Genomic DNA, 12,075 nt, shown 5'->3' on the forward strand with positions numbered 1-12,075 from the left:
CTGCTATTAAAGTGATGTTAGATAGGTTCTGGAAGGGGAAAACAACCCACTTACTTTGTAAATCCCCTTATGTTTTTAACACATATATTTTATGGGATAGTTTAATGTAGACACACACAAAAGTTACAATAATTCTTGAAATAAAATTCTTAATAGAAAGGAAAAAATAGATTAAAACAAACAATATTTCAAGATGAAATAAATTTGTTTTCTTTTTCTCATAAGATTACTATAAAGGGAGGAAAAAGCTAAATTTAATTCTGAGGCAAAATTTAGAACTAAAGGATCCCCAATTAATTATTTAGATTTATTGCCTCAGACTTATATTTGTAATTAATAAACATTAATGAAAACGATATAGATACACACAGAGCTATACTGTAGATATTATACATGTATCATATTCAAAGAATCTAGGCACATTAATTAATTAATCCCAAAGTCTTTCTTAAGCTCTCTCTATTCCCCAGGCTAAGTGCTAGGCATACAAGTAGAGGTAAATATAGTGACTGCCCTCCAAAAATTGTCCTTCTAATGGGGAAGGTCGCATTTAGTTAGGAGGAGAGAAGAGGTAATGTTAGAGGGGAATTAGGACATAGGACCATTTCTTAAAGCAAAAGAACACACCCCGCTGAGTCTTGTCCCTTTTGATTCTTTTTCCAACAATGCTGAACTGACATTGCTGAATCATTTTTTGGAAGTCTTCCATGGTATGATCTTCAGAGAAGCCTCATGGATGATTTTTGTTTATTGTGTGTTTTTTTTTTTTAACACCTTCAATGGTTGTCATGCGTTTGGCCTTAGAAGATAATGATGATTTTTGGAAATAGGGAAAAGTGGTGCAAATCAACAAGATTTTATTGAGCATCCACTATGTACAAGTACTGTGCTAATCACTGGGGCACCATAAAAAAGGTCCTTAACAATCCATGTCCTTAAGGAGCTCCTAATCTAATGGGGGAGACCACATGAAAACAGCGGGATGAATTGGATATAATGAACAGAGGGAAGATGCTAGTATTAAGGCATATTAGGAAAAGCTTCTTGCAAAAATTGGGATTGAGCCTACCTTGAGGGAAGCCAGGAAATAAATCTATTGAATCAAGTGTGTAATCAAGCCTGGTCTTACCACTTTGGCTGGAAAATTGCCTGTTTTACATGAATGACCCTGGCCTTCTTGTGTGGTTTAAATGCTGGCTCTGATGGTCATCACATTGTTGGAATATGTGTCTAGACTGCCAGGGTGACTGTTCTGAAGGGAACAACACTCATCTTGATGGGGAAGTTATGGTGTGATTTAAAAAAAAAATCTGTCCTATTCCCATTACTTTACATTTCTGATGTGTATATTTGCAGCTAGAGATGCAAGTAGCCAGGGATAAGTATAAAACTTAGCAAGACATTGAAGTCCATCTGTGAGAGGAAGATAATGGAAAAATTGATGGATCCATTTACTTTTCTTCCTAAAAGATAATCATCTAAGTAAATGACTGATTATAGACATTGTCATTTTTTTTTAAGTTTCCATTCCACAAATACAATACTTCTCAGTAAGTAGCCGTTTTCAGTAGCTGAACCAATTCAGTTGCAGGGCGAATAGAGTTCTAGTGCTGGAATTGGGAAGACCAGAGTTTGAATCATGCCTCAGAGACATCAGCTTTGTGGCCCTGGACAAGACGCTTCTTCTCTGTTTGCCTCAGTTTCCTCAACTCTAAAAGGGGGTGATAATATTAGTACTGACCTCTCAGGGTTGTTGAGAGAATCACATGATGACTCACGTAACATTCTGTAGAGATGCTAGTTAATAAGAAATTATATCAATCTTTTTTACTTGGACTCATATAACAAGGGTCATTGAACTTCTAGGTTTAGAAGGGTCCTTAGCTAGGATCTGTCATTTTATGGATGAGAAAATGGAAGACGAGGAATGGAATGAAATGACACATACAAGATCACCTAGGATCCTTAGTGACAGAGCAGAGACTAAAATTCCCCACTCCACATCTCCCTGTGTTGGCTAAATGAACGATCTGTAGACTTTAATATAACCACAGCCTCCTAATATGTGCCAATACAGTAAGACCCCATTTCTTTGATTAACTGGCTCCTTTACATTGGACAAGTCATGTTGACTTTCAGGATGACCATTTCCTCATCTGTGAGATGCATGTTGACTTCTCCAAGGTCTCTTAACTTTTGGAAGGACCCTGGAAAGAATGACAAACTCAAGTGTCTAGTCTTTCCCTGAATTGTGTCTAATGGTAATTTATTAAAACATTCATTTAAGGAATAAAAAACCCTTGAAAGAATGGACCGCAGTCAAAAGCACAGTCTATTCATTAATTGATAAGTATTAGTATGAGCCTTGCAGGCCCTAAATTCTCTAAGATTTTGTTCTGACCTTTAGAAGGAAATTTCACCTTATTTGTACTGATGAAAAAGAATTTTTTTCTGCCAAAGTCCGTCATTCCTGGGCTTATTACAGGTTGGTTTCCCATCGAAACACAGTGCATTATTCCACTAATTTCAGCATGCTGGGAATCAAACCTGTTCTCCTGAAACACAAATCTGTTCAGGCAGGGCCTTCTTTGACACCAGCATTCTGAAACAGACCAACCTTGCCCACTTCCTCACGGGTGATTGGGGAGCTTTGATCGTAATCCCATCCAGCAGTATGCCAGGCTTCACTCACTTAGAGAAGGCAACTTCCTTTTTCCTCAGTTTCCCCATTTGGTTCTCCCATACTGTGGGTCTTCTGGGGCCACTCATGCAAACAGATATATTTCACATCATGAAATTCTCCATCTGTTCCGATGAAATCTTTGAATGATACCAGGGGATGCATGACGGGGATAGAGAGGACTCTAGTGGGACATCTTATTCAATGAGACTCTTTTTCTCTCCCCCTCCCTCTTTTTTATAGATCATACTAAAGAGAAGAGGACAGTGTGCTTGGTTAGAATAAAGGACAAGGTCATTAGCCATAATGTATATACTGACAAGCAACACACCCAGCCAAACCCTCAGCCATAAAGCATCCACCTATTGCATGTTATCAAGACAAAAAGACAACATGGAAACCCACTGCACACTGTTGCCTAGATATTTTGTATAATGAATCGATATTTGTGCTGAGGTGATCTTACTGTCTAAAAGAACAACATTGTCTCTCTTTTCTAGCACAGAGAGATGCATATGTATTTGGGTATGCATCCACCTAGTTAAATTCCTACATACTCATGCCATCTTGAAAAGACAGACTATGGTGTAACCATGATTCTATCATGTATTGGTACGTCTGTAGACCAAGATATAATTTTTTAAAAAAGTAAGTTTATTTCTTTCAAGGTTTACAAATAACAAAGGTGCACCTTGTATTTAAAATTGCCATTATAGAGGAAAGAGTGCATGCACAGACATTTTTGTTGAAGAGTAATATTTTTAATGTAAAAGATTGTAAGAGGTGGTGAGGGAGGGATCTGACAGAGATGAATGTGCCAAGCAAAACCATAGCTGTGTATATTTTAAAGCACATCATGGCTTTAAGTACCATGTTGTTGAGGATTCTCATGAAGTGCCATAGACTGTACATCAGAGTAGAGTATTATTTCTTCAGTGTTATTATTTTCAGAGCCATGTTTTGTTGCTTACTCGCGAATACCGATCAGTCAAAGGGCACCATTCTTTTTTCGAAACCAAAGCTGTCTCAGAAATGGCCCATTTAACCTTCCAGTAACCATAGGCAGCACAAAGCAAACTCTCAAATAAACACAGAAAACTCACACATACTGGAGATATATAGAGAGATAGATATATATAGATATATATATATATAAAATTATTTTAATGCATTGTAGTGTAATATTTATGCATATTATACTGTATAACATGATACTCAAAAAAAGGGAAATGCCATTTCTGAGACACGATAACAAGAAAACAATGTTTGAGGAACTTGTTTTGCTTCTATTTATAGCCTCTGTCAAAAGTCAAAAGACTATAAATGCTTTGCAAAAATAGTTTCACTTTGTTTCATTCTTCATTATAGTCACATTCAAAATAGTGACTCTAAACAGAGAGGAAGGCAGCAGCCCCAATCATTGGACGCATGTTAAACCAAAATATGAAAATGATAAAGATTTAATTAAGTAGTAATTGGGTGGGTTAAGTACTTGGGTGAATTTTATATGTGATTTGTTTTCCTTCTTTTATTTCTATTTTGTTCTGATTAATTGCTTATAGCCTTAGAAAGCCTTTTACAAAATTTTAAAAAATAGATGTGCATTCAGTTTTTAAAAAAATAGATCCATCCAAAGCAATTCTTTTCCTTCCTTCCTTCCTTCCTTCCTTCCTTCCTTCCTTCCTTCCTTCCTTCCTTCCTTCCTTCCTTCCTTCCTTCCTTCCTTCCTTCCTTCCTTTCCTCCTCTTTCTTTCTTTCTTTCTTTCTTTCTTTCTTTCTTTCTTTCTTTCTTTCTTTCTTTCTTTCTTTCTTTCTTTCTCTCTTTCTTTCTTTCTTTCTTTCTTTCTTTCTTTCTTTCTTTCTTTCTTTCTTTCTTTCTTTCTTTCTTTCTCTCTTTCTCTCTTTCTCTCTTTCTCTCTTTCTCTCTTTCTCTCCTTCCTTCCTTCCTTCCTTCCTTCCTTCCTTCCTTCCTTCCTTCCTTCCTTCCTTCCTTCCTTCCTTCCTTCCTTCCTTCCTTCCTTCCTTCCTTCCTTCCTTCCTTCCTTCCTTTATTTTTTGGATGTTGCAGCTAGTAAAGGATATATATGTATATGTGCATGTGCATATACATATATATTATTTTTTGCCTGTTCAGCAATTCTGAGCATTGCTGAAGTGGGGCCAGGTCATTAGTAGTATGGTGTGGAATGGAAGAAGAGAAGGTTCCGTTATAGAACCTTCCATACTTCGATGTTTACGGCAAGTTTTTATGCTCGAGAGATATGCTTTCTAGTATAAGAATGATGTGTTGATTTTACTGATTGTACTGTACATCTATTAAAGCCTTAGATTATTACATTACGGGTTGGACCCCATACCAATGTAATTTCAATCGTGTTAAGAAAGTATAGGTAACTTCACATGTTATTGTAGTTAGAATTTCATTATAGAATATTACTTATTTTCTTTGTTAAAATGTAGATTTTAATTTCCTACATTTATTAAAATTGTTTTCATTTTCTATTAACAATTGAATACATTTCAGTTTATAAGATTTTGTTTTATTAGATTTTACTGATGAATTTTTCAAAATACAAAAAAATTAGTTTTTTTCTTTCATAACATACTTAGTTTTGGATTACATGTAGTGTCATATAAGGATTCGTATTATTGTTAACTAAATGATTTATATTTTACGGATTTAATATTACAGTGTAAGAATGTCAGTCATTGTTAGTTCTTGTCTAGTTTTCATTAAAAGAACAAAGATCTTTTATATGGATATCTTATAATTATATAATCATTGCTAAGTAAGAAGTTAAGTTGTTGCTATGGCAACAATCCTGGCAGACAATTGAGTAATATTTTGATGATTTATTTTGTTTGTAATTAGTTATTATAAGAAAATCTAGATCCTAGATATTAGAATAAAATTTATTTTCTACTGTATCCATTTCAAATGTTAAAGTATTGTTTAAATATTTTTTGAAATCCCTGAATATCAGGCCTTGTTATAATTAAGCTGCATAATCGATAGATCAAGGGACTTTTTGTTGATAATCCAAATACTCAAAGTTTACGTAACAAGAATTATAGTGTGTGCAAACTCTTGAGGGTTGATTATGCTGCAGTTTAGCATGTTGGAACGTTGAGGAAAGAAGGTTGACTTTTTGCACTTCTGTATATAGTCAAAAAAAAAAAAGAGAGAAACCTGTATAATAGTGAGATCTTATTTTGAATAAAAACGTCTATAATTACAAGGAGTTTTGTTAAGGCTTATAAAAAAAATGACAGGCTGAGCAAAATTGCTTGCAAAAATGGCAGAGTTAGCACTCCAAACCCCTCCCAAAAACGTGGCTTTGCTTTTCGTGGACAGCTTGTAGTTTGCCAGGATTTTTTCAGCTGGAAAGATATGCCATCCTTCCAAGATCTCATGACTGACAACAGATCCACTGGTCCCAATATGCCTGAAGATCATTGCCAAAAATAGCAACCATTAAGGTGAAATCATGGATCAGATAGTCCTTACATTATTCAAAACTACTGCATGTTTAAACTATCAAAAATTAATGAGAACTATATTAAGGATATATACTATTCAAACCAGTTTCTGACAATTTCAGTGATTTACTGTACACAAAACAAAAATCTTCAAAATGAGTATCAACTCACAAAAAGTTAAAAATCATGAACAGGCAAACCAAACAGCACACCGTAGCTATCGTTGTTATGTGATTTTTTTTTATTGCTATTAGTGAATTGTTCTTTTAGCAGATGAAAACAAACTCAAATTTTACAGTTAGAATTTACAAAATCAGAAGCACTCAAAATTGCATTGTTTATCATGTAATTCAAGAGTCATGAACCAAGTGATATTTGGCTTTGTTTTTATCGGTATTATCCAACAGTCACACCAATCAGGTGATGACGATGTTGCACTTATTTGCAAACCTGCAACTTTCATCTGCTGAAAGGACAGACATGCTTGATTTTACTATTATGTAATCACGGAATTACTTTTGCTTGTAGTCGCTTTGAATTATGTATTCTGTCCTTGGCTGCAATTTGTTTTTATGCTTATTTTATTATTATTGCAATAGTTGACTTTGCTGTATGGAAAAATAAAGTAAAAAATTGCCCTAATAAAACTTCTCTTTCTTAATTATATTTTTCTATTTGAGGTTAAATGTTAAATTATTTTTGTTTGTGTCTACTTTCTGTGTTAGTCCTATATCTCCATAAGAATTCTCCATATGCAAATTCTAACTCTCGAGTTTTGGGACCACAGTTTTGGGTAACACATTCATTATTTGAAACAGTAAGAAATGCCCATATTCATTTTGTTGTCTCCTTCCCTCCACGTGTTTAAGTGTCTGTGAGCATAGACAAATTTCATTTATGCACAGTGTAGGAATATCGATCGCAGTGCTTCCCCTTGAAAATTATTTTATTTTCAAATGAGTTGAAAAATAATTTTCCATTTTATCACTCTCACTGACAAAATTCAGTTTAGGTATAAGAAAGAGATGGGAAAAATAGCATTTACATCATCTCTGTCTCCATTTCACTTAATTGTGGGATAAATTCTTTTATTCTTTTTATTTAATGAGATGTCCAACGAGAATAGTTTAATTTTGAAAGAGCCTATGGATCAGGGAGAGGAAAAACAAATGCCTCAAAATTCATATAAGGCAAAAACCACAAAGAGGTGTCATAGTGGAGTGGTAGGTATCAGAAAATCTGAGTTTAAGGCCTCCCTTTGGTGCATATTATCTATGTGACCCTGTCGTGTAATGAGCTCCCAATAAAATCATATATCAGTATCTCTACAGATCTCATAAAATATGATTGAAGTAAGGTTGATTCTCCCATTCAGGCACTAAAAATGGACAGTTTCACAAATACCTAATCAATATTTAAATGCCAAAACAAAGAATTATGGTACACCTTTAAACTATCCATTATGGATCATTTGGTGCTATTATAAATTGAGTTCACGACACTTTATTTCCCAAAGGTTGCAAAATATTTTCACTATATTAATTTCTTATGGCCAAAAATGTTTGTAATGAAGAGAAATATTGCAATGGCTAAATTTAATTAGTATAATTCTCTTTTTAGTCAAGTTTAATTGAACATTTTATATCATACTCCAAAGACTCCTCTGTTGTAATAGTTGGGTATCAAAAGAAAATGAGGCAGCATGGGAGACCGTCTCCCTGAGTCTTTCATTGTTATCAATTTACTGTTTCTGAGGTGAAATGATTTCTGTGTATTTAATGGTCATCATTCACATGTAGGTATTCTAAGTTCTATATATGAGGTTTATGATTTCACTGCATTATACAAATGGACTGTGTCATCTGAGAACTTTAGTTCTAATCCCAGCTCTTCCACTTACTACCAATTGTATAATGGAAAATCTGTTGCCTTAAAAAAAGAACTACATTTCCCAGGAGCCCACTGACATCCTGTCATTACATACTTCCTGTAGATAGGGGATATTAAGCGGGGACATGGAAGGTCCTGGCTCTTTACTTCCTGTCCCAAGCTTGGCGGTGGTAAGGCGGGTGTATGAACTGGCTGATCCACTGTGGACACGTGGGTTTTTATTTTGTATCTTCTTTATTCCTTGATTTCTCATGATTATTAATAAATCTCTTAAAATATAATATTTTATTAGAGATTTAATTTTTACACAAAGTGCCTTTAGTCTCATACCCAATTCAGTCATATACAGATTGAACCTCACTTTCTTCTCTCTAAGATGAGGTAGTCTTCAAGGTTCTTTCCAGGTCTAAATCTATGATTCAAATAGTTATGGTTCACAAGGTGTTCTCTCAGCTCTTTATGGATTCACTATTAATTGTGAAGACTTCAGGCCATCACAGGGATCAGTTTTACTGAGGCCAAGGGGAGTGATGGGGTGGATAACAGGGTCTTTCCAAATGGAAGGTATAAGGCTACCAATCTAGGAAATCCAGAGGACAAAACTGGAAACTATACTTAAGAAACCCAAAGCATGAGGGAGTGATAGAATTATAACATTTCCAAACTGGAAGATATCTCATAGGTAATCGTATATTTGATGTAGCTAGGCAGTGCAGTAGGAAGAGTACTGTACTTAGAATCGGGAAGACCTCCATTCAAATTTAGCCTTAGACACTTACTAGCTGTATGACCCATGACAAGTAACTTGACCTCTGTTTGCCTCAGTATTCTCATATGTAAAAAGGGGATCATAATAGCACCTATCTCCAAGGGTTATTCTGAGGATCAAATGAGATCATAATTGTAAAGTATATTGCACAATGCTTAGCACATAGAAAACTGTATATTTATTTTAGTCATTTTATCATCAAGTATCCATCCATCCTGTTTGAAAACTGTCAGTGATGAGCTCACTATGCTTCTTTGTAGTCCATTCCACTGGGGAGCAGCCCTAACATTAGAACATTTCCTTATTTTAAGATGAAACCAATTTGTCCCAAAGCAGCATTTTTGATGAAGCATAAAAATCTCATTCTTCTTCCACTCGACAGCCCTTCTGATACCGAAGACAACTATTATACTTCCGTTGAGTCTTATTTTCATCAGGCCAAATAACTTCAGTTTATTCAGGTGATAACAGTGACTGGAATAACCAACCTTTGTTCTGCACAGTTTCTCGGCTCATCACCATCCTGCTCATACTTCTCCGGATCCATTCCAATTCTGATTAGTCTCTTCCCTTGAGTGTAGTCCCTGGAATTCAATACTATACTCAGGTTGGGGGCTAATCAGGGTGGAGTACAGACAAAGAAGAAATCAGGATTGGTTCTATTTTTGATCAGTAGGCTGGCCTGCCCAGATCATTGGGGTCTGTGGACCATTATTATATATAAGCTATGCTCTAGTCCCTGTTGTATCTGCCAATGTTGAGAGACTTGGTCAGTAGTAGACTGTGTTCATTATCCTGCTATGGAGCTGAAATTGGTAAGGAGTTTATGTGGTTGTCAGAGCTGAAAATCATTTATGAGAAAGCATGGAGGCTCTTGACTGACTCTTAAGTTCCCTGTCCCATCACACCAATGCTAGCACTATATTACCACCAAAGTAGTTTACAGGGTATGAGAAGTAGTCCTTGGGGAACTTCCAGAGGAATGACCAACGAAAAGCCTATTGAGTTGGCATGTTGAGAAGATTCAATAAGAAGTCCATCATATACCACAAGGACATTTATACATTACAGGACATATACATACACATTTAGGATGTAGTCAATGCTCCAGTCCTCCCACTTCCAAATGGGAGGATTCTTGTTTGAGATTTACACCCATTTGCTGACCTGCAAAGGTGGATTGGGAATTCATTGTAAGTACATAGTTTTTTGGGTGGGATTTAGTTTCTACATTTGTGATGGGGGAATGAAAAGAAATGAGTGGATTTCACCGTTCTAAAATTAATGATAACCAGTCTGCTCTAAGTGGCAACATGAATGGGATTTAGAAAGCAGAATTAAGCAACAGTAAGCAAGACATCCAGTAAGTTCTAAAGATGAGTGCTATAGATAGAGATAGCTAGAAAGCTATATGGATATAGGTGAATAGATGGATAAATAATGAATTAATAAGTGGATGGGATGGATATGATGAATGAATGAAAGAGCAAATGAAGACCTTGCTCCAATTCAGGGTTCTTTTTTCCCTCTGGCCAGTGTTGTGATTCATGGAGGATATATTGTCATTTATATCTACTACAGTGAGTAGAGCAGTCTAAACCTAGGAGATGACTTCTGATTTGTTCTCATGGAACAAACATTTATTAAGTACTTACTTTGTTCCAGGTAGGGAAGAAACAGATGACAGAGTGAAGGTCCTTTTCATCAAGGAGGTGCCACAGTTCTTGGCATATCATATGTGCTTAATGATTGTTTTTATATTGAATTGGATTATTAGATTGGATCACTTATTTCTATGGTGTCTACTATGTGGGATGGATTGTGCTAAGTGCATTACAGATACTTCCCTGTACCATTTGAGGTAGGGACCTTAAAGTCCTCTATGAATTTTCATGACTGATTTTTCAGTTCTCCTTGTGCCTGTCTGATCTCTCTTCCACAGTTTCTTGCAGGACCAGTATCCATGTCCTTCCTGCCAACCAGAATTGTCTCCAAAGACTTTGATCTGGTCTCTTTTCATATCTTTATCTTTCTGATTCTGTAGCTCCAATCTCTATGTAAATGACTCTCAATCAATGTCCATCTCTAGTCTTCAGACTCAGTCTATGTGATCAAGGGCCTGTTGGACATTTCCAACTTGACATTCTAAAGTCCTCCTTGATTCTTCTCTCTTTTTTTGGACTCCTGGGTAGCTAAGCAGTTTTTAGGCTTGTTGATTTGTCAAATCTGTTGAGTCTATTTCCTTATCAGAAATCTAGAATTGGAAAGAACCTTGGATTTCATCTAGTTCAAAGGGACTCATTTCACATATGAAGAAACTTAGTCATAGACAGAGTGACTTGCCCAAGGTCAACCTGGTAGTATATGACAGAGTTGGGAATTTAAGTGAGTTCCCTTCTCCTTCCAGTTCAGTGATTTTCCCACTGTTCCCCAGAACTACTACAGCTGACCCAAATATCATGGTACCACAGAAAAGGAAATGGATTTGGAAGGAGAATCAAATTCCAATTCTCCCTCTGACTAATTGTTGCCACCATGTCCCTAGCTTCTTTGACTTTGTAATGAGTGCTGTAGACTAGAAAAGGGCCTCACTGTGATATCATGGCCATGGAGCATGGTTGGAATGCAGTAAAACCCAGCCTCTTTCTGCTGTCGTCTTGGCTCGTCCAAGATAACAATGATGCCTTCAGGAGAAAGTCCCTACATTCAAGAATAGAGCTCTGCAATGCACAGTTATTGAACTACTTCAGGGAAGACTCCTGTGCCCTCCATAGAGGCTGTCCTGAGAGGTAGATCTTGGGAACTGTCAATGGTATTGCTCTTTGTCCCTTTGGGTATAAAAGATGGCATCATTCGTCTGAGGTTCATTTGAGAGATGCATGGTATTGAGTAGAAAGACACTGATGTGGGAAGTTCTGAGAAAGAGACTAGCAGTCAGCCCAGGACTTTGTGGCCTGTCTGGTTTACCAGCTTTTGATCTCTTTAGTTTAAGGATGCATTTATCCATTTGATTGCCATTATTCAAAATGCATAAATTATACAAACATTAACTTTGTATGCAAAGCATTGGGCAGAGCTCTAAGAATACAAAGATAGATAAAGATAAAATAATACCTTTGAGGAGCTCATATGGAAGGGGCATGAATTGTATACCATTCAGATCAACTCAACAGAAAAACAAATTGAAGGAATCAAATAGGCAAAGAGGTAATAAAACTATCCCCTTAAACAGACAATATAATTATATGAACATAAA

General features: G+C 36.0%; 1 protein-coding gene and 1 non-coding gene across 30 annotated transcripts in view; both read left to right on the forward strand.

Annotated features, from left to right (window-relative positions):
• The window catches only part of MBNL1 (muscleblind like splicing regulator 1), a 276,473-nt gene extending 269,647 nt beyond the window's left edge, over positions 1-6,826 (forward strand). For all 29 annotated transcript variants that reach the window (XM_056807900.1, XM_007502353.3, XM_056807914.1 and 26 more), the window contains one exon: positions 2,924-6,826. The gene's annotated coding sequence lies outside the window, so the exon portion shown is untranslated. The remainder of the gene's footprint in view (positions 1-2,923) is intronic.
• Positions 6,827-9,378: 2,552 nt separating this feature from the next.
• MIR7344 (microRNA mir-7344) lies at positions 9,379-9,439 on the forward strand. Its single transcript, NR_127565.1, has one exon. It is a non-coding gene; the product is annotated as a microRNA mir-7344 (primary transcript).
• Positions 9,440-12,075: the final 2,636 nt, after the last annotated feature.

This window comes from Monodelphis domestica, chromosome 8 (assembly GCF_027887165.1).
Source record: "Monodelphis domestica isolate mMonDom1 chromosome 8, mMonDom1.pri, whole genome shotgun sequence".
Classification (NCBI taxonomy): Eukaryota; Metazoa; Chordata; class Mammalia; order Didelphimorphia; family Didelphidae; genus Monodelphis; species Monodelphis domestica.